General features: G+C 37.6%; 1 long non-coding RNA gene and 1 pseudogene across 1 annotated transcript; both read right to left on the bottom strand.

Moving 5' to 3' along the window:
- Positions 1 to 11,072: 11,072 nt before the first annotated feature.
- LOC114202659 (U4 spliceosomal RNA) lies at positions 11,073 to 11,154 on the bottom strand (annotated as a pseudogene).
- A 2,173-nt stretch (positions 11,155 to 13,327) lies between these two features.
- On the bottom strand, positions 13,328 to 16,102 carry LOC114202655 (uncharacterized). The gene is made up of 3 exons (XR_015767353.1): positions 16,041 to 16,102; positions 15,368 to 15,438; positions 13,328 to 14,429 (listed from the first exon to the last, which is right to left on the bottom strand). It is a non-coding gene; the product is annotated as an uncharacterized LOC114202655 (long non-coding RNA).
- Between the last annotated feature and the right edge of the window lie 4,160 nt (positions 16,103 to 20,262).

Below are 20,262 nucleotides of genomic sequence, written 5' to 3'. Positions count from 1 at the left end.
CACCAAGAGATTCTGTAGCAATGCTGGCAGCAGGGTGGGCCATTTTTAAGCTCCTGACTCATTGTCACTATACCCTTTCACCCAGGACTGAACCCTTCCCCACAAAACAAAAACAAAAACAAAAACAAAAAACAAAAAAAACTGCACAGTGTCACTTGATTGGTAGCAACAATGTCTGTGTTAGTGTCCACAGACTAAAAGAAAGTCCCCACATGAAATGTTAATAGTTGAGACAAGAGCCATCTTTAATTCACTGTGTATTTGAACATAAGAATATTGTAAATGGTGATAATTCTTATGTATGTAGAAAAGTTCCTTGCTATCTCTGAACTGGTATTTAAGTTGAAGACTAGAAAAAGGGATCATAAAGTAAGATAATATGATCCTGTTTAGAAGACTGTAGAGAGTGTTAAGGTGTTAAAGATCTGAAAATGAGAATTAAGGGTTGCCCATGTACCTACTAAGAGATTAATTCAGGGAAATTTCTGTTTTCTGAGAAACTATAGGAATAGATATTATCACTCAGGTTGTCAGGAAGCTGTATTTAAAGAAACCTGACCATTTTTTTAAGTTATAAAACCAAGAAACACATTAAGCAGCTACTTCGTGCTCAACTCTGTGCTAAATGCTATGGAGAACATGAGAAAGAAATGAGATTCCTGCCTGAGAGTACTTACAAAGACAGCATAATATAATGGAATGAGTTAAGGACGGAGAGTCAGAAGTCTTAGATTCCACCAGCTTACTCTATGACTTTGGTAAGGGACTTCTCTCCAAGTTTCAGATTCCCAGATCATTGAAATAGAATTCAATGTGATAATATGTGACAGTACCTCAGAAATTATGAAGAGCTAATCACATGTGGTCAGTGACAATACAGTTGCTAATGACTGGAGGTAATAATGGTATAGTAAAAACAAACAAACAACAACAACAACAAAACCCAGACACGCTGATAGACAAATTTGGGTTAGAATCCTGTCCTTGTCATTTACTGTGTGGCCTTCGGAAAGTTACTTAAACTCTATAAGCCTCAGTTCCCCATTTGTAAAATTAGGATAATGATAACAATAAAAACTTACCACATAATATTGTTGCCTATCACATAGCAGGTATTTAGTAATGGTAGCCTTTATTACTCATCAAAATAAATACAGTTAAGGGCGCCGGGGTGGCTCAGTCAGTTAAGTGACTGCCTTCAGCTCAGGTCATGATCTCAGGGTCCTGGGATCGAGCCCTGCATCAGGCTCCCTGCTCAGCGGGGAGCCTGCTTCTCCCTCTCCCTCTGCGGCTTCCCCCTACTTGTGCTTTCTCTCTCTGTCAAATAAATAAAAAAATAAAAAAATCTAAAAAAACAAAAACAAAAACAAAAAAACCCAAAAACAAAAAAACAAAATAAATACAGTTAAGTAGGAAACTGTATTGTATAAGCTGTAAAGGCAATGGGAATTTAAAATTCCATGTCAAAATATACTGTGAACAAAGCTACCATGGTAGCTGAAATAGCTGAAAGTATCCCTTTTTAGAAATTTTACATAATGATTTTGCATTCTTTGGGTAAATACCCAGTAGCGCGATTGCTGGATGATAAGGTAGTTCTATTTTTAACTTTTTGAGGAAACTCCTTATTGTTTTCCACAGGGGCTGCACCAGTTTGCATTCCCACCAACAGTGCAAGAGGTTCCCCTTTCTCCCCATCTTCACCAACATCTGCTGTTTCTTGTGTTGTTGACTTTAGCCATTCTGAGAGGTGTGAAGGGATACCTCATTGTAGCTTTTATTTGCATTTCCCTGAAGGTAAGTGATGATGAGCATCTTTTCATGTGTCTATTGACCATCTATTGACCGTCCTCTTTGGAGAAATGTCTGTTCATGTCTTCTGCCCATTTTTTAATTGGGTTATTTGTTTTTTGGGCATTGAGTTTTGTAAGGTCTTTATATATTTTGGATACTAACCTTTTATCAGATAAGTCATTTGCAAATATTTTCTCCCATTCTGTAGATTACCTTTTAGTTTTGTTGATTGTTTCCTTCACTGTGCAGAAGCTGTTTATTTTGATGAAATCCCGATAGTTTATTTTTACTTACGTTTCTCTTACCGTAGGAGACATATCTAGGGATACATGCACCCCCTATGTTTATAGCAGCATTATTTACAATAGCTAAAATATGGAAGCAGCCCAAGTGTCCATCAATAAATGAGTGGATAAGGAAGGTGTGGTATATATATACAATGGAAGATTTTTTAGCCATGAAAAAGAAAGAAATCTTGCCATTTGCAAGGACATGGATAGATCTATAGAGTATTATAATATTCTAAGGGAAAGAGAGAAAGACAAATACCATATGATTCCACTCATGTGTAGAATTTAAGAAACAAAACAAAGGCTCAAAGGGGAAGAAAAAGAAACAGAGAGGCCAACCAAGAAATGGGCTTTCAACTATAGAGAACAAACTGATGGTTACCAGAGGGGAGGTAGGTGGAGGGTTGAGTTACATAAGTGATGGGGATTAAGGAGTGCACTTGTTGTGATGAGCACAGGGTGATATATGGAAATTTTGAATCACTAAATTGTACACCTGAAACTAATATAACACTGTATGTTAACTAAAAACTTATAAAAACCTAAAAAATAAAAAGAAATTTTATATAATGAAAATAGGCCTTTAAAAGAAAACCATGTTTGTATGTTTTAAGAAATTATGTGGGATTAACTCAGGCAGAAGCAATGGAGATAGATATGAGAGTTGTTGAGGAGTTAAAATCTATGAGTTAATAACTCATTGGTGAGTGAAAACATGACAAATGAAGGAAGGTGACTCTCAAGTTTCTGGCTTGAGTGATTGGATAGATGATGGTGCCTGTTCACTCAACAAAAATTTACTGATGCCTACTATATACCAGGTCCTAGACATAGGGCAGTAAGCTAAACAGACATAATTCTTGTCCACATGCTTGTTACAGTCTAGTGGAGGAAACAGGATATAAACAAAATATACCAAAAAAGTAGTTCTAAACCATGTTAGGTGTTAAGTAAGAAAATTACAGAGTGCTATCTCAAAGTATGCCAGGGAGACATAATAGTGAATGCAAAAGGATAAGGTTTTGAGTGAAAGACAAAATTATGACCTCATTTTTTGAACATGTTAAGTTTTGGAGTATCAGTGGGAGACATAGTTGAAGATACCCAGATGTCATGTGAAGATTCAGATTTAGAACTCAGAGTAGATCTGGGTAGCAGATATTAAAAGAAAATTTATTCAGATGGTGACTGAAGTTATAAAATTACATGAAGTCACCTAAAAACAACATAGAGAGCAGGGTGCCCCAGAGGGGTGTTTGTGTGTGTGTGTGCATGTGCCGTCTTGTTTTCAATTGGATTTGAATGTCTTCCGTTGGGGCACACACTCTATACTTCAAACACAGTCCATATCATTCCTTATTTTCTTATACCTGAACAACTTCAATTTCATAAATACATTTTACCTATTTGGCCTCTGGAAACATTTGAGTTTTCATTTCTGGTAGAATAAAAAGGAGTGGACTTCCTAACATTTAACATTTAAAACAAATACTAACCTACCAAAATATGTTAAATATTATTTGTAAATTATCATATGAAAAAGCACTTTTTTCTATTTTGATGTAAAGTTCTATGAATTTTAGCATTTGTATTGATATATGTAACCACCCTCACAATCTGGGCACAGAACAGTTTCAACAGCCAAAAATAGCTACCTCATTCTACCACTTTATAGTCATATCTCCCTCCACCCATAAACCCTGACAATCTGTTCTCCATCCTTTATAGTCTTGTCTTTTTCAGAATGCAATATAAATGAAATAATGCAATATGTAGCCTTTTGAGAGTGGCTTCTTTCATGCAGCATCATGTCTTTCTTCGAGAGTCATCCAAGTTGTTCTGTATAACAGTAGTTTGTTCTTTTTATTCTGAGTAGTATTCTATTGTATGAGTGTACTACAGTTTGTTCAGTGTTTGCCCATGGAATGATGTTTAGATTCTTTCCAGTTTTGGGCAATTATACATACAGCTGATATACACATTGCTGCTTAGACATAAGTTTTCATTTCTCTGGAGCAGAGACTCAGGATTGAGATTGCTAGGTCATATGGTAAGTCTATGTTTGACCTCACAGGAAACTTCCAAACCATTTTCCAAAGTGACTGTCACATTTTTGTTCCTTCTAGTAATGTATGAGAGTCCCATTTGCCCATATCCTTGTCAGTGCTTGGTAGTATCAATATTTATTCAAATTTCTTTTTTGTTATAAAAGTAAAGGATGCATGAGTTGATTTTTTAAAGGAAATATACCAGAAAGGCAAAAAAAATGTAAAATAAAATCCTCCATTGCCTCTCCCCCTAACCAGGATAAACCTATTGGTTTCAAGTATATCTTTTCAGAAGTATTTAACTTATTTGTAAGTATATATGGACATATACAACTATCCTTGTGCTGTTTTTTAAAATTCAAATGGACAAAGATATCAGACAAGAAATACTTACCTATACCTCGATGATAGGTAATATATTGCTTTGTCAGGAAAATGCCTTAAAAAAACTATTGTAATGCTTTGGTAAAGTGAATTGTTACAGCCATTCCCATTTCCATGAATTCATCCTTACTGTAAATGGGGATTTAAGAATATAGTAAGAATAAACTAAATGTTTATAGCAGTTTGCCAGTTTGACACCTAATTGCCAAAATTGGAAACAAGCTACGTGACCTCCAGCTGTACATCCACCAATGGAATACTACTTAGCCGTTCAAAGGAACACACTTCTGATAACACACAGAAACATGGAGGAATCTCAAATGCATTATGCTAAATAAAAATAATTTGTTTAGCTGACTCAAGATTAACAGAGTGTCTGATTCTGTTTATATGACATTCTGAAAATGGCAAACTATAGGGATGGAAAAAAATTCAGTGAAGGGTTTTGTACTCCAGGGATTGAGTACGGGGAGTAAGGATAATGACAAAAGGGACATAAGTGAATTTGGGAGAATGATGGAACCGTATTATACTTTGATTTGGTGCATATTTCAAAATGTAAAAATAATGACTTGCATTCTATGTAAATTATAACTCAATAAAAAACAAATACCACCACCAAATGAATAAATAAAATTCAAATGGTATTATAAGTGAATATGGCTCCGTACATAAATGTACATTGTACATTAACATCTACAATCCACTTTAAGACAATTTTTTTATAAGGTGTAAGGTTAAGTTTGAGGGTGTTTTTGTTTTATTTTGTTTGCATACTGATGTTCAATTATTGCAACACAATTTGCTGAAAAAACTATCTTTACTAAATTGAATTGCTTTTGCACCTTGGCCAAAAATCACTTGGCCACATTTGTGTGGGCATATTTCTTTTTTTAAATTTAACTTTGTTTTTTTATTTAACTTTTTATTTTTATTCTGGTTAGTTAACATACAGTGTTATATTAATTTCAGGAGTATAAAATAGTAATTTAACCCTTCCATATATCACCCTGGGCTCATCACAACAAATGCACTCTTCAATTCCCATTACCTATTTCCCCTGTCCCCCACCCATCTCCCCCCGGTAACCATCAGTGTGTTCTGTACAAATAAGAGTCTGAAAACAATGAATCATGGATCACTACATCAAAAACTAATGATGTATTGTATGGTGACTAACATAACATAACAAAATAAAATAAAATAAAAGAGTCTGTTTCTTGGTTTGCCTTTCCCTCCTTTTTTCCCCCTTTGACCCTTTGTTTTGTTTCTTAAATTCCACATATGAGTGAAATCATTGGTATTTTTCTTTCTCTGCCGTATTTCACTTAGCGTAAATATTATCTAGCTCCAGCAATGTTGTTGCAAATGGCAAGATTTCATTCTTTTGTTTGGCAGAATAATATATATGCGCGCGCACACACACACACACATATGTATGTATACCATGTCTTCATGTCTTCTTTGTCCATTCATCTATTGATGGATACTTGGGCTGCTTCCATAACTTGGCTATTGTAAATAATGTGGTTATAAACATAGGGGTGCATGTACACCTTTGAATTTGTATTCTTGTATTTTTGGGTAAATACCCAGTAGCGTGATTGCTAGATTATAAGTAGTTCTATTTTTAACTTTTTGAGGAATCTCCATACTGTTTTCCACAGAGCCTGCACCAGTTTGCATTCCCACCAATGATACACAAGGGTTCTTCTTTCTCCACATTCTCACAATCACCTGTTTTTTTTCTTGTGTTGTTGATTTTAGGTATTCTGACAGGTGTGAGGTGATATCTCATTGTACTTTTCATTTGCATTTCCCTGATGAAAATGATGATGAGCATCTTTTCATGTGCCTGTTGGCCATCTGTATGTCTTCTTTGGAAATATATCTATTCATGTCTTCTGCCCATTTTTTAAATTGGATTATTCATTTTGGAAGTGTTGAGATTTATAAGTTCTTTATATATTTTGGATACTAACCCTATATCATATATGTCACTTGCAAATATCTTCTCCCATTGCTTAGGTTGCCTTTTAGTTATGTTGATTATTTCATTCACTGTACAGAAGCTTTTTATTTTGATGTTGTCGCAATAGTTTATTTTAAATTTTTTTCCTTGCCTCAGGAGACATACCTAGAAAGATGTTGCTATGGCTCATGTCAAAGAGGTTACTGCCTGTGTTCTCCTCTAGGACTTTTATGGTTTCAAGCCTCATGTTTGGTATTTAATCCATTTTGAATTTATTTTTGTGTATAACAAAGTGGTCCAGTTTCATTCCTTTGCATGTTGCTGTCCGGTTTTCCCAACACCATTTGTTGAAGAGACTTTCTTTTTCCCATTGAATATTCTTTCCTGTTTTGTTGAAAATTAATTGACCATATAATTGTGGGTTCATTTTTGGGTTTTCTAGTATGTTCCATTTATCTCTGTGTCTATCTTGTGCCAGTACCATACTGTTTTGATGATTGTAGCTTTGTAATATAACCTGAAGTCAGGAATTGTTTTGCCTCCAGCTTTTCTTTTCCTTTTCAAGATTGCTTTGGCTATTTGGGGTCTTTTGTGGTTCCATACAAATTTTGGGATGGTTTGTTCTAGCTCTGTGAAAAATGCTAGCAGTATTTCGATAGGGGTTGCTTTAAATCTGTAGATTGCTTTGAGTAGTATAGACATTTTAACAATATTTGTTCTTCCAATCCATGAGCATGGAATGCCTTTTCAATTCTTTGTGATGTCTTCAATTTCTTTCCCCAGTCCCTCATAGTTTTCAGAATACAGGTCTTTCACCTCTTCGACTAGGTTTATTCCTAGGTATCTTATTGTTTTTGGTGCAATTGTAAATGGGATTGATTTCTTAGTTTCTCTTTCTTCTGCTTCATTATTGATGTATAGAAATGCAAAAGATTTCTGTACATTGGTTTTGCATTCTGCAAATTTACTGAATTTGTGTATCAGTTCTAGCAGTTTTTGGTGGAGTCTTCTGGGATTTCCATATAGAGTATCAAGTCATCTGCAAATAGGGACAGTTTCACTTCTTCCTTGCTGATTTGGATGCCTTTTATTTCTTTTTGTTGTCTGACTGCTGTGGCTAGGACTTCCACTACTATGTTGAATAAAAGCAGTGAATGTGGACATCCCTGTCTTGTTCCTGACCATAGAGAAAAAGCTCTCAGTTTCTCCCCATTGAGGATGATATTAGCTGTGGGTCTTTCATATGTGACCTTTACTATGCTGAGGTATGTTACTCTAAACCTACTTTGTTGAGGGTTTTTATTGAGAATGGATGTTGTATTTTGTCAAAGGCTTTTTCTGCATCTATTGAAAGGATCATATGGTTCTTTTGTTTTATTGATGTGATGTGTCGTGTTGATTGATTTGCAAATATTGAACCACACTTGCAGCCCAGGAATAAATCCCACTTGATCGTGATGAATGATTTTTTAAAATATATCATTGGATTTAGTTCACTAGTATTTTATTGAGAAGTTTGCACCTATGTTCATCAGGGATATTGGCTTGCAGGTCTCTTTTTAGTGGTGTCATTGTATGGTTTTGCTATCAGGGTAATGCTGGTATAGAATGAATTTGAAAGTTCTCTTTCCTTTTCTATTTTTTTGGAATAGAGAAAAATAGGTATTAGCTTTTCTTTAAATGTTTGGTAGAATTTACCTATAAAACCATCTGGCCCTAGACTGTTGTTTGTTGGGAGTTTTTGATTACTGATTCAATTTCTTTGATGGTTATTGGTCTGTTCAATTTTTCTATTTCTTCTTGATTCAGTTTGGGAGGTTATATACTTCTAGGAATTTACCCATTTGTTCTAGGTTGTCCAATTTGTTGGCATATACTTTTTCAAAATATTCTCTTATAATTGTTTGTATTTCTGTAGTGTTGGTTATTTCTCCTCTCTCATTTATTATTTTATTTATTTAGGTGCTTTCTTTTTTCTTTTTGATAAGTCTGGCTAGAGGTTTATCAATTTTATTAATTTTTTCAAAGAACCAGCTCCTGGTTTCATTGACCTGTCCTATTGTTTTTTGTTCGTTGTTGTTTTTGTTTTTTTAGTTTCTATCTCACTTATTTCTGCTCTGATCTTCATTATTTCCTTCCTTCTGCTGGCTTTAGGCTTAATTTATTGTCTTTTCTAGCTCCTTTAGGTGTAAGGTTAGGTTGTTTATTTGAGATTTTTCTTACTTCTAGAAGTAGGTCTGTGTTGCTATATACTTCTTTCAAATGATTGCTTTTGCTGCATCCCAAAGGTTTTGGACTGTCGTGTTTTCATTTTCATTTGCTTCCATGTGTTTTTCTTTAATTTCTTTGATTTCTTGGTTGACCCATTCATTCTTTAGTAGGATGTTGTTTAACCTCCACGTATTTGTGGTCTTTTTAGATTTTTTTCTTTTGTTGGCTTTTAGTTTGATAGTGTTGTGGTGAGAAAGGATGCATGGTATGATTTCATTCTTTTTGTATTTGTTGAGGCCTGTTTTGTGATCTAATACATGATCTATTTTGGAGAATGTTCTGTGTGCACCTGAAAAGAATGTGTATTCTGCTGTTTTAGGATGGAATGTTCTGAATATATCTGTTAAACCCATCTGTTCCAGTGTGTCATTCAAAGCCATTGTTTCCTTGTTGATCTTCTGTTTAGATGATCTGTCCATTGATGTAAGTGGGGTGTTAAAATCCCCTACTATTATTCTATTATTATCAATGAGTTCCTTTATGTTTGTTATTAATTGTTTTATGTATTTGGGTGCTCCTGTGTTGGGTGCATAAATATTTACAATTGGTATATCTTCTTGTTGGATTGTCCCCCTTATTGTGGTATAATGCCCTTCTTTATCTCTTGTTACAGTCTTTGTTTTAAAGTCTAGCTTGTGCAATACAAGTATTGCTACTTATACTTACTGGTGTGGGCTGAGGTTTGTGCTAATCTTCTGGGGGAGGGGCCTGCCATACTGGAACTGAGGCAAGTGTGATCGAGAAGGGCAGTCTAGCCAGAGTGCAGGGGTGCGGGGCCTTGTGTAAGCAAGTTAGGTAGCCAGGGTCAGCACTGTGCTGCTTCCTGCAGGTTGCTCTGTGTTTATGCTGAGGGGTCGGGAGGAAAAAGGCTCCAAACAGCTTTGTTCCTGGAGAGGTGTCTCTGTGAATACTGCCTCTCAGGGACACCCAAGAAGAGCTGATAATCTCCCCCACTGTATGCCCCAGGTGTTCTTCAGACTGCTGTTTCCATACTGTCTGCCCGCCCCCCCCCCCACCCTGGGTTGTTTGCCTGCCTTCTCTCCAAGAGCAGCACAGTGCCCTCTGGGCTGTTTCTCAGCCAAGCCTGCTGACCTTTAAAACTCCAGGCTTTAAGCTCTGCTGGTTGCAAGAACCCTTGAAATTCAGCCCCTCCTGATTTCCAAGCCAACGGCTTTGGGGAGTTCTTGTGTGTTCCTCCGTGTGCTCCTCTTTGTCTCATCCTTCTCCGTAAACATGGCTCCTTCCCCTCCATAGCAGCCATGGTACATTTCTTCTGTAACCACATCTCCCTAATTCCTACCTTCTTCGATGTGGCCTCTTCTCTCCCTTTGGTTATGGAGTTTGTTCTGTCAGTCTTCAGGTTGATTTCCGGGGTATTTAAGATGATTTGATAGTTATCTAGTTCCGTTCATAGGATGAAGTGAGTCTAGGGTCCTTCTAGGGGACCCTAACCCTAACCCTCTCTGCTTCTTCCAGCCTGCTGTTCATTCCATCAAGGGTGTTGCTCATTTCATTTATTGAGCCCTTTATTTCTGGTATGTTATTCCTTATATCTGTGTTAATGGTCTCACTGAAGCCCTCCACTCTTTTCTCGAGTCCAGTAAGTATTCTTATGATCATTGTTTTAAATTCTCCATCAGACATGTTATTTATATCTGTTTTGCTTAGATCTCTGGCCATGGCTTTGTCATGTTCTTTCATTTCGGATAAATTTCTTTGTGTTCTCATTTTGTCTAAGTCTCTGTGCCTGTTTCTTTGTGTTAGGAAAGTCAGCTAAGTTTCCTGTTCTTGAGAGTAATGGCCTTATGAAGAAGAGGTCCTGTAGTGCCTTGCAGTGCAGTGTCCCCTCCTCCCCACAGCCAGGCACTTCTGGAATGCCTCCACTGTGTGCTGCATGTGCTCTGCTCTTGAGTACTGGCCACTTTAGACCAGTCATCTGCATAGGATCTCTTTGCCTGTTGTGGGCAGTGTTTGGCCCTGACCTAAATGCAGTGTGTGTGTGTGTGTGTGTGTGTGTGTGTGTGTGTGTGTGTGTTTAAAGATTTTATTTATTTATTTGACAGAGAGAGACAGCAGAGAGGGAACACAAGCAGGGGGAGTGGGAGAGGGAGTTGCAGGCTTCCTGCCAAGCAGGAAGCCCAATGCGGGACTCGATCCCAGGACCCTGGGATCATGACCCGAGCCTAAGGCAGATGCCCAACAACTGAGCCACCCAGGTGGCCCTAAACGCAGTGTGTTTTAACTAGGTGTGCACTGGTCTGCTTGTGAAATGAGACCTGCTGCCACCAGAACCAAGGCTCTGCGAAACTCCCAGGTGGGAGACAAAGTTTTCAATTAGCAATAATCGCACCTCGGATAAACCTCATTGGCTACGATACTGCCACTGCGCAAAGCTTCAGGTGGGAGACAAAGTATTGGCAGGAGTTTGGGCCAGTCTTCTTGGGGGGGGGGTCCTCACTGCATTGGGACTAAGGCAAATGTGACTGGGAGGGGCAGTTCCACAGGAGCATGTGTGGGGGGAGCAGATCTTGGTGTAAGCAAGTTAGGTAGTGAGTGTCTGCTCTGTGCTGGTTCCCACCAGTGTGCTTATGCTGAGGGGAGGGAGTGGGAAATGGAACTGGCCAGTTCCTTTGTTCCCAGAGGGATCTGTCCATAAATGGCTACCTTTATGGGATGTGCTCTGAAATGAGCAAATAACCTCCCCACTGTGTGCCCCAGACACTCTTCAGATCACTATGTCCATGCTGTATGTTCCTGGGAGGTTTGCCTGCCTTCTCTCCGGTAGCAACCCCAATGCCCTCTGGGCTCTATCCCAGCCAAGCCTGCTGACCTTTAAAATTCCAGACTTTAAGCCCTGCTGGTTGCAAGAACTCATGAAATTCAGTCCCTCTCTCTTTCCAAGCCAATTGCTGTGGGGATTCATTTTCCCTGTGCGCTAGTCTGTTTCTTGCCCTTCTCTGTGACTGGGTCTCTCTCTCCACCATAGTGGCCATGATCTGTTTCTCTTCCAAACTGTGTCTTTCCCCATTTCCTACTTTCCTGATGTGACCTCTTCTCTACCTTTAGTTGTGGAGTTTGTTCTGCCAAACTTCTGGTTGATTTCTGGGGTATTTAGGATGACTGATAATTATCTAATTGTATTCATGGGACAAGGCAAGACTAGGGTCTTCCTACTCTGCTGCCATCTTCCCCTCTCTCTGGGCAAATTTCTGGGCTCATTATTTTGCTCCATTGATCTATATGTCTATCCCTTTGCTAATGTCATATTGTTTTGATTACCATAGCTTTACAGTAATTCTTAAAATAAGGTAGTGTGATTGCTCCAACTTGATTATTCTTTTTCAAAATTGCTTTAGCTAGGGGTGCCTGGGTGGTTCAGTCAGTTAAGCATCTGATTCTTGGTTTTAGTTCAGGTCCTGATCTCATGGGTCATGACATTGAGCCCTGTGTCAGGCTCTGCACTCAGTAGGTCTACTTTGATATTCTCTCCCTCTGCCCCTTCTTCCACTTGTGCTCTCTCTCTCTCAAATAAATAAATTAAATCTTTTTAAAAAATTGTTTTAGCTATTCTATTTTGTTTGTTTCCCTTATAAATTTTAGCATCAGCTTATCTATATCTACAGAAAAAAATCTTGCTGAGATTTTGATAAGAATTGCGTTAAATTGGGGCACCTGGGTGGCTCAGTTGTTGGGCATCTGCCTTTGGCTTGGGTCATTACCCCAGGGCCCTGGTATCGAGTCCAGCGTCAGGCTCCCTGCTTGGCAGGAAGCCTGCTTCTCCCTCTCCCACTCCCCCTGCTTGTGTTCCCTCTCTCATTGTGTCTCTCTCTGTCAAATAAATAAATAAAATCTTTAAAAAAAGAATTGCATTAAATTTATAAATAATTTTGAATAGAATTTATATTTTTATATGTTGAACCTTCCAATCCATGAACATGGTATATTTATTTTTAGGTGTATTTAGGTCTTCTTTTAATTCTTTCATGAGCATTTTATAGTTTTCAGCATACAGATCTTATACATGCTTTGTTAGATTTATACTTAAGTATTTCACTTTTGGAGGGTTATTGTAAATGTATTATTTTTAGATTTTTTTCATTCCCAAATGTACACTAATAGTATATAGAAATATGATCTATTTTTGTTATTATTGACCTTATATCCTTTGATGTTGCTAAACTTACTTATTAGTTCTATATGGTTTTTGGAGATAATGTTCATATTTCACTGAATTCAACTTGCTAATACTTTGTGTTGAATTTTGCATCTGTGGTCCCAAGAGATAATTGGTTTATCATTTCTCGTAATTTTTTGCAATGTCTTTGTCTGGCTTTGATATGAGAGTAACGCTGGCTTCATAGAATAAGCTGGTAAGTATGCCTTTCTCTTCAATTTTTGTTAAGAGTTTGTGTAGAACAAACATTTCTTTCCTAAATGGCAGAATTCATCAGTGACAATCTGAGCCTGGTGTATGTCTGTATGGGGGAGTTCATTATAAATTAAAAATATAAGGATATTCAAGCGATCTATTTTTTTTTTGTCACACAAAGGAAACTTTATTTGTAGCAAATAAGGAGATCACAGGGGAATAACTTCAAAGTGGTGACTCCCCAAATGGGGGTGAGTGAGTTTCTTTTATTTAAGGATAGGATGAATACTCAGAAAAGGAAGTTTTGTCATCACATGTAGAGGTGGGTATAAAGCAACTGATGCTTACTTAGGAAACATGCTTATACATGTACTGTATGTTATGTTAATGAGGTTTATGTTCCTCCTTGAGTGGAGATTTTAACATTATTATGAGGTAGAGGTGACTATTGGACACTCCATGCTCTCTCTGCACAGGTGTGAGTGGGTGGTTGAGCTCAAACTGGTTTAGGCTGGCTGGAGCTCTTCCTGTTGTTTACCTCTAAAAGATAAGGTTAACATTCCTGTGGAGAAGAAGAGAGGGTCATTGGGGACCTTTCTGATGACAGTTTTAACCTCATTGACCCCATGGAGCATGGTTTCAATCTCCCCTAGATTTATGATCATTCCTCAGTTTTGAAGGAATTGGGACAATGACCACTCTGGCTATTTTCTGCTAAAATGGAATGAAGTTTTGGAGTTTGAGGAATAAAACAACTTTGCACTTTGTTGGAAATCTACCCTGGTACTTGGCTAACCATGTACATTTTGCATGGCCAAAATATTTGGAAAGCACATTTCATTATTACATATAACCCAAATTTTACTAGTCCTTGTAACATTGATTTAATCCTTTGGGGATTCCAGAAAAAGGGTCCAGTATTTAGTATGATTAACTTGTTCCCAGTATAATGTAGTTCTCTAACTTAATTTATCATAACTGGGGGTTATCTATAAGAATCTCATATCTGGAATAAATTTCTATCAAAAGTTCTTGTGGTGTGGTTACAGATTAACATTCTCTCCTTTGACAAGATTTTTCTTAGAAAAACAACATAGATCAACATTCTTTTCTCTTAGCTGGAACTTAACTGTTCTGTTCTGGACCATGGGTGAGAAATTTGCTCCATATCTTATGAACCAGTCTTAGTCTTGAAAATAGGTTAGTTTAACAGTTGTCTCATTTCAGGAGGCAGTCTTGCAGGTGGGCTCTCAAAATTAGGTCTATACTGTGCAAGCAATCAGGTAATTAATGAGACATCTCTATGGAAACAAAAGAAAAACACAGATTAATGACTGGAGCAAATTATAAACCCAGTGTCTGAGTCCTGAGTGTTGCCAGTGAAATACTTCTAGATGTGGGGTTGGAAACATCCTCACTGGGAGTGGGAGCAGGCAGTGGCAATCTGATGGATTGTTTCTTGTTTGAACTTATTTGAACTCAAATGTCTCTAGTGATCTGAGTGGCCAATACAACAATAGGCATGAAGATTGTGTAAACATGGGGTGTCTGGGTGGCTCGGTCGGTTAAGTGACCAAGTCTTGATTTCAGCTCCAGTTGTGAGCTCAGGCCCCACGTTGGAGCAGTCTGCTTGAGATTCTCTTTCTCCTTCTGCCCCTCCCCGTGCTTCTGCGCTCTCTCTCTCTCAAATAAATAAATAAAATCGTAATAAAAAGGTTGTGTAAACATGGGCCAGTGAGGCAATTTCTCTGAAATTTACCTTAAGTTGTCTAGCTTCAGTTTTCAGGGCTTCAGGAAAAAGGGCAGTTTTAGGTCTCAGTGATTCCAAATCAAGAGAATGAAAGAAAATTGGAAACTTTAGTTTGGAGAGTTATAGCCAGATATTCAAGGAAACCAGAAGAATTCAGGATCCAGCCCAGTTTTATAGGAAACAACAAACAAAGATAATTAATCAGAACTAGAATCTAACATCTACAAAGATGTGTTATTGAAACAATTTTTCTCTAAAATCACACTCATTTCTGTCAAAGATAGCCAAATTAAGGCTAATTTTGTTTGTAAAACAAATCCAATTTTAACAGATTTTACCTATTTACATACGTGTAGCAAGAATAGTGATTGGCCATATAGGTTTCTTTAAATCTACTTTGCTGGAACTTTTCATAAGGAATTTTAGATTGAACTTTTAATAGCCTCTCAAAGCTAAGAAGCCAAGCCAAATACTTGCCATCAGACTCACCTGCAATACCTATAAATTTGGGTTACTTCTTCTTTTCCTGAGGACCCCAAAACATCCTGAGGTTCCTGCACCTGCCAAAAAGGACATTTTTTACTCACATGATAAAGCTGCTGGGAATTCTGTAAGCAAGGTATCAAGCCAACATTTCCAAGGGGCTTTATTGGCTTCATAAAGCCTTAGTTCTTTAAAGCTGTCTGGTCATATCTGAATCTATGTAAGTCTCTCTCAAATATGACATTCCAGTCAAAGTCTTGGTAATATAACCAGTGTTTCCAATGGTGTTCTGCTCAAGGAAAGCAGATTCTTATTGAACATATGCAAATAACTATAATTGCCATGAAAGAAAGAATACTCAATGAGAGTTTCTGAATTTTGGAGGGCTCAGGTAGGGAGAAAAGATAAATAAATGTTCCAATTTGTTCACAAAGGAATATTTTACCAAATTTCTGTAAGTCATAGATAGCTTAAGATAAAATGTTTGTTTTTTAAATCTAGAAGAACAAACATTAGAGAACCAGCAATGTTTTATACAAAAGTGATAAAAACTATGATCATCTTTCTCAAATCATTTAGTCCCATGTTACTAATTCTTATTCTGTTTGAATGCAGTTTTTTCATTAGTTCCAGAAATTCTTACTCAGTTTAGTTATATAATTTTAAGGGGATCAAAAACCTGTATTTGTTGAAAGTCCTTCCCATGAATCTCCTTGAAGCTGAAACATTTTTGCAAGAGCATCAGAACAATAACTGTTAATGACAAAAGATTCAGAAACGGACATGGTTAAAGATCTGATGAGAATTCATTATAGTGTAGTTGACAATGAAATTCAGTTATTTTTGTGACATACATTTTAATAATTAGAATTTTAAGTGATGACATTATATCAGTACATATTACAACTTTAGGAATTTCATATACTTTCTGGAACTGTCATAGCATTTACCCATACAATACAACCTATGAAGGCTTATCATCATTTGTTTGACAATGCTTGTCATGTAACTTAACATACCAAATAAACAAGTCTGATTGATCAGAAAGACTTCATTTAGAATTTGAATTTCTGGGAAATTTGTTAAAAAACCCAGAAGGTTTTAAAGCACATACCTAACTAGGATCACAGATCACTATAAAATTTAATATTTTATTATCTATTTAACCAAGGTGGTGACAAGAGATTCCAAAGGCAAATATAGGTTATACAGGTATTAGAGAAAGTTAGCTCCTTTAATATTGAGAAGATTCAGGTTTTTTTTAAGTAATCAAGGACCTGTTTCCAATGACTCAGGTTGCTGCTGTCTCCTTTGTCTGGGATTGTAAAGGAAGAAAGAGAAGCACAAGGACCAAGTATCCAGGGTGGAGATTTAAACAGGGAACAACAGTGTCTGGCATGCCTGACAAACACACCAAACAACCAGGTGAGGCAGAGATTTTTCTTTCAATCTCCTAGATTCTGAACTAGTCTCTGCTGGACCATTCCTTGTTTTCCCAGGCTGGGGCATCCAAGCCTCCGAATGGTCAGGTTGTGTGATCCTTCATCACAGGCTCAATTTGAATAAGTATTGAATCCGCCAGAGTACTCTATTATTCTGGCTTGCCTAGACTTTGTGAGACAACTCTAGTTTTCCTCTAAAAGCTGTGCTATAAAGCCAGCATAACTTATCCCAACTGTGATCCTTTTGAGTAAAAAATACTCAAAGTGGCCTTTGGATTTCAGGTGAGGTCAGAACACTGGGCCAGTGTTCACAAGCACCAAGGTGAGTCCTCCAAGGAGTTGGCACCAGGCCCTGGTAGCTTAAACCAGGTAACTAGAGGGCAGAACCTCAGAAGGACAAGTATCCCATCTGAGTCACCAAATTTGTAATTGAACTAATATGAGTTTGCTCCTTGGTGAGTTACAGATAGAGACTACACCAGGTGGAGTTGTCACACAAAAGAAACTTTATTTGCAGCAAATAAGGAGATCATGGGGAATAACTTTCAAAGCCATGACTCCTCAAGTGGTTTATTACTTCTTGAGTGAACCTTTTTTTTTCAATTGGGAGAGGCAATCTATGATAGGACCTGAGTATCCCTTCAAGTTCTTGTTGGGTATGCCAAGAATACAAGGCCCTGAGCATTCTTTGCCTTGGTCATTTCTCAGTGTTGCGTTTTCAGTGAGCAGCCTAGAAGGATGAGGTAATGTCTGTCCCTTAGACAAAGAGCAGTGGTTCACTATAAAAATGGCAAATACCCTAATCTCAGTGTTTTTGTTCTGTAATGCAGCCCACAGAATGTGTATCTATCTAGGAGTCTCGTGTTTTCTGCCAGCATTCATGAACTAGTAATAGTAATAATAATAATAAATCTCAATTAGCTTGTAAGCAGAGTAAAAATCTAGACCCTCACAGTTCCTGATAGTTTTGGCAATGAGGATGGGTGTGTGCTGTGATATGGGATATGAGAAGATTCCCCAGGATGTAATAGAGAAAGAATGCTTTCTCCCCAGTGATGAGAGGGCCAGTGTGGGAATAAGGATTCTCCACTGCTCTATCTGTTAATGAGACCAGGAATTAGAAAAAGCCTTGTTAAAAAAAAAAAGATATTAGGAAGGGAAAAATGAAGGGGGGGTAATCAGAGGGGGGAGATGAACCATGAGAGACTATGGACTCTGAGAAACAAACTGAGGGTTCTAGAGGGGAGGGGGGTGGGGGGATGGGTTAGCCTGGTGATGGGTATTAAAGAGGGCATGTATTGAATGGAGCACTGGGTGTTATATGCAAACAATGAATCATGGAACACTACATCAAAAACTAATGATATAATGTACAGTGATTAACATAACATAATACAATTAAATTTAAAAAAAAAGAAAAAAAAAAAGAAAAAGCCACTCCAAGGTGTTTTGATTGTTGTTGAATCTCCTCTGGGTGGGAGTTTGTAGGGATGTTATATTGACAATGGGGCAGCAAACCCTGGGACTCCAACCAAAATACAATGAATGTTGTGAATGCTGAGTCAAAAGGCCTTCCATAAGGATATAGTGTCAGCATTGAGAATATAGAGCTTTGAGTGGAGCAAAACATTAGAAGTTCACTTGCTGAGCCTGAGCAGGTATTCACTTGAAAACAAAAGTAAATGTAAAGAAATTTCTTTCTCACTCTACACCCCCTGATCACTCTCTTCCATCCCAATCTCAAGTGATTTAGGAAAAAAAACAAAAACAAATATACTGGGGAATTTGTGGGGAGAGGAGGGACTCAAACTTTTATAACTGTTAGATATAAGCACCCAAGTCACCATCTCATCTGGTCCTGTGGGGGTTTAAAAACATTGAGGATTACAGGGAAAACATGCAGCAGCATTTATGGGGGCAAAAAGGGCAGCTGGGCCTGGGCCCTTGCTGATCTCTAGGAGGTTCATGGGGAAGAGACAGCACCAACTCTGGGTTAAGGAGCCAAAGGGAAAGAAGCCTCCCTGCAGCTCAGCTTTACAAAAGATATCTACAAAAATATTGCAGCATGCATCATATCTAAAAATAAAAGAATGGATACTTTCTTCTAGGATCATGAACAAGGCAAGATTGCCAACTCTCACAATTTTTATTCAACACAGTACTGGAAATCCTAGTCAGTAGGTAAGGGAAGAAAAAGAAATAATAGGTACTGATTGCAAAGGTAGAAGTAAACAGTTTATTCACAAATGACATGATCATGTATGCATAAGATTTTAAGGAATCTATATAAAAAGCTATTTGAACTAGTAAGGTCACAAGACATAATGTCAATATACAAAAATCAATTGTATTTCTATGTACTAAGCAATAAACAATTGGAAATTGAAATTTTAAAATGTCATTTACAGAAGTATATAAAAACATTAAACATGGATGGGTCAATTGAATAAAATATGTGCAATACCTATACACCAAAAAATACAAAACATTGTTGAGATAAACAGAGAGATATACCATGGTCATGTATTGGAATGCTCAATGTTTTTTAGATGTTGTGTTAATATTCTATTGTGTGAGAAATTGCCACAAACTCAATGGCTTAAAATGACACAAACTTATTATCTCATAATTTATGTGAATCAGGAGTTGAGGCACAAGTTAGGTGGATCTTCTCTGTTCAGGGTCTCACTAGGCTGGTTGAAATCCAGGTGTTGGCCAGGGCTGTGATCTCATCCGAGGTTCAGGGTCCTCTTCCAAGCTCATTGGTTATTGGAGAATTTAGTTCCTTGCAGTTGTAGGACTGAGGATCAGAGAAAGAGTTGCTGATAGGTCCTCTGAAGCACTAGAGCAAATGGGTAAACTGGAGCTTTTCAGGGTAATCTAAAAATCCAATTACAGCAAGCAATTAAAGTAGGACTGATGGGGTTTTGGAATATAGGTCAGGTTCAGTGGAGTGAGGTCCAGAGCCGACGGCCAAGAAAGAATTCTTGAGACATCTTTGATGCAAAAAGGTGGTTTATTAAAGCACAGGGACAAGACCCATGGGCAGAAAGAGTTGCCCCAGGTTTGTGAGGGGTGGCTGATTATATATTTGGGAGTTGGGGAAGGTAAGGAAAATGGAGGTTTCAAAAGGATTTTCACATGTTAAAGACTCACAGGATACCAGAGGCCTTGCCATTGTCAAGTTAAGGTTGTTTTTCCCTCTAGCAAGGCATTAACATTAAGATTGTTGGGAACTTCCAGGAGGAACATTATACTCTGCCCACTTCAAGTATCTGTTACTGGGCTGCAGGTTATAAGGACATTTAATCTACATTTCCTTCTGGAAGCTAGGTTATTGATAGAAATGCTTTGTTCTTATAAATTGCTAAGACTCTTGTAAACTGAGGGAGACTCGTGTCTTGCAGGATTGTGATCTCTGTAAGTTAACTATTTGTTTTTCCTTTCCTTAGCTTTAGG

Source organism: Eumetopias jubatus, unplaced genomic scaffold, assembly GCF_037043125.1.
Source record: "Eumetopias jubatus isolate StellerSeaLion01/CBP00866 unplaced genomic scaffold, mEumJub1_p1.0 scaffold_60, whole genome shotgun sequence".
Lineage (NCBI taxonomy): Eukaryota > Metazoa > Chordata > Mammalia > Carnivora > Otariidae > Eumetopias > Eumetopias jubatus.
The sequence above is the reverse complement of the archived record's forward strand: the minus strand, read 5'-3'. Positions and strand labels throughout refer to the sequence as shown.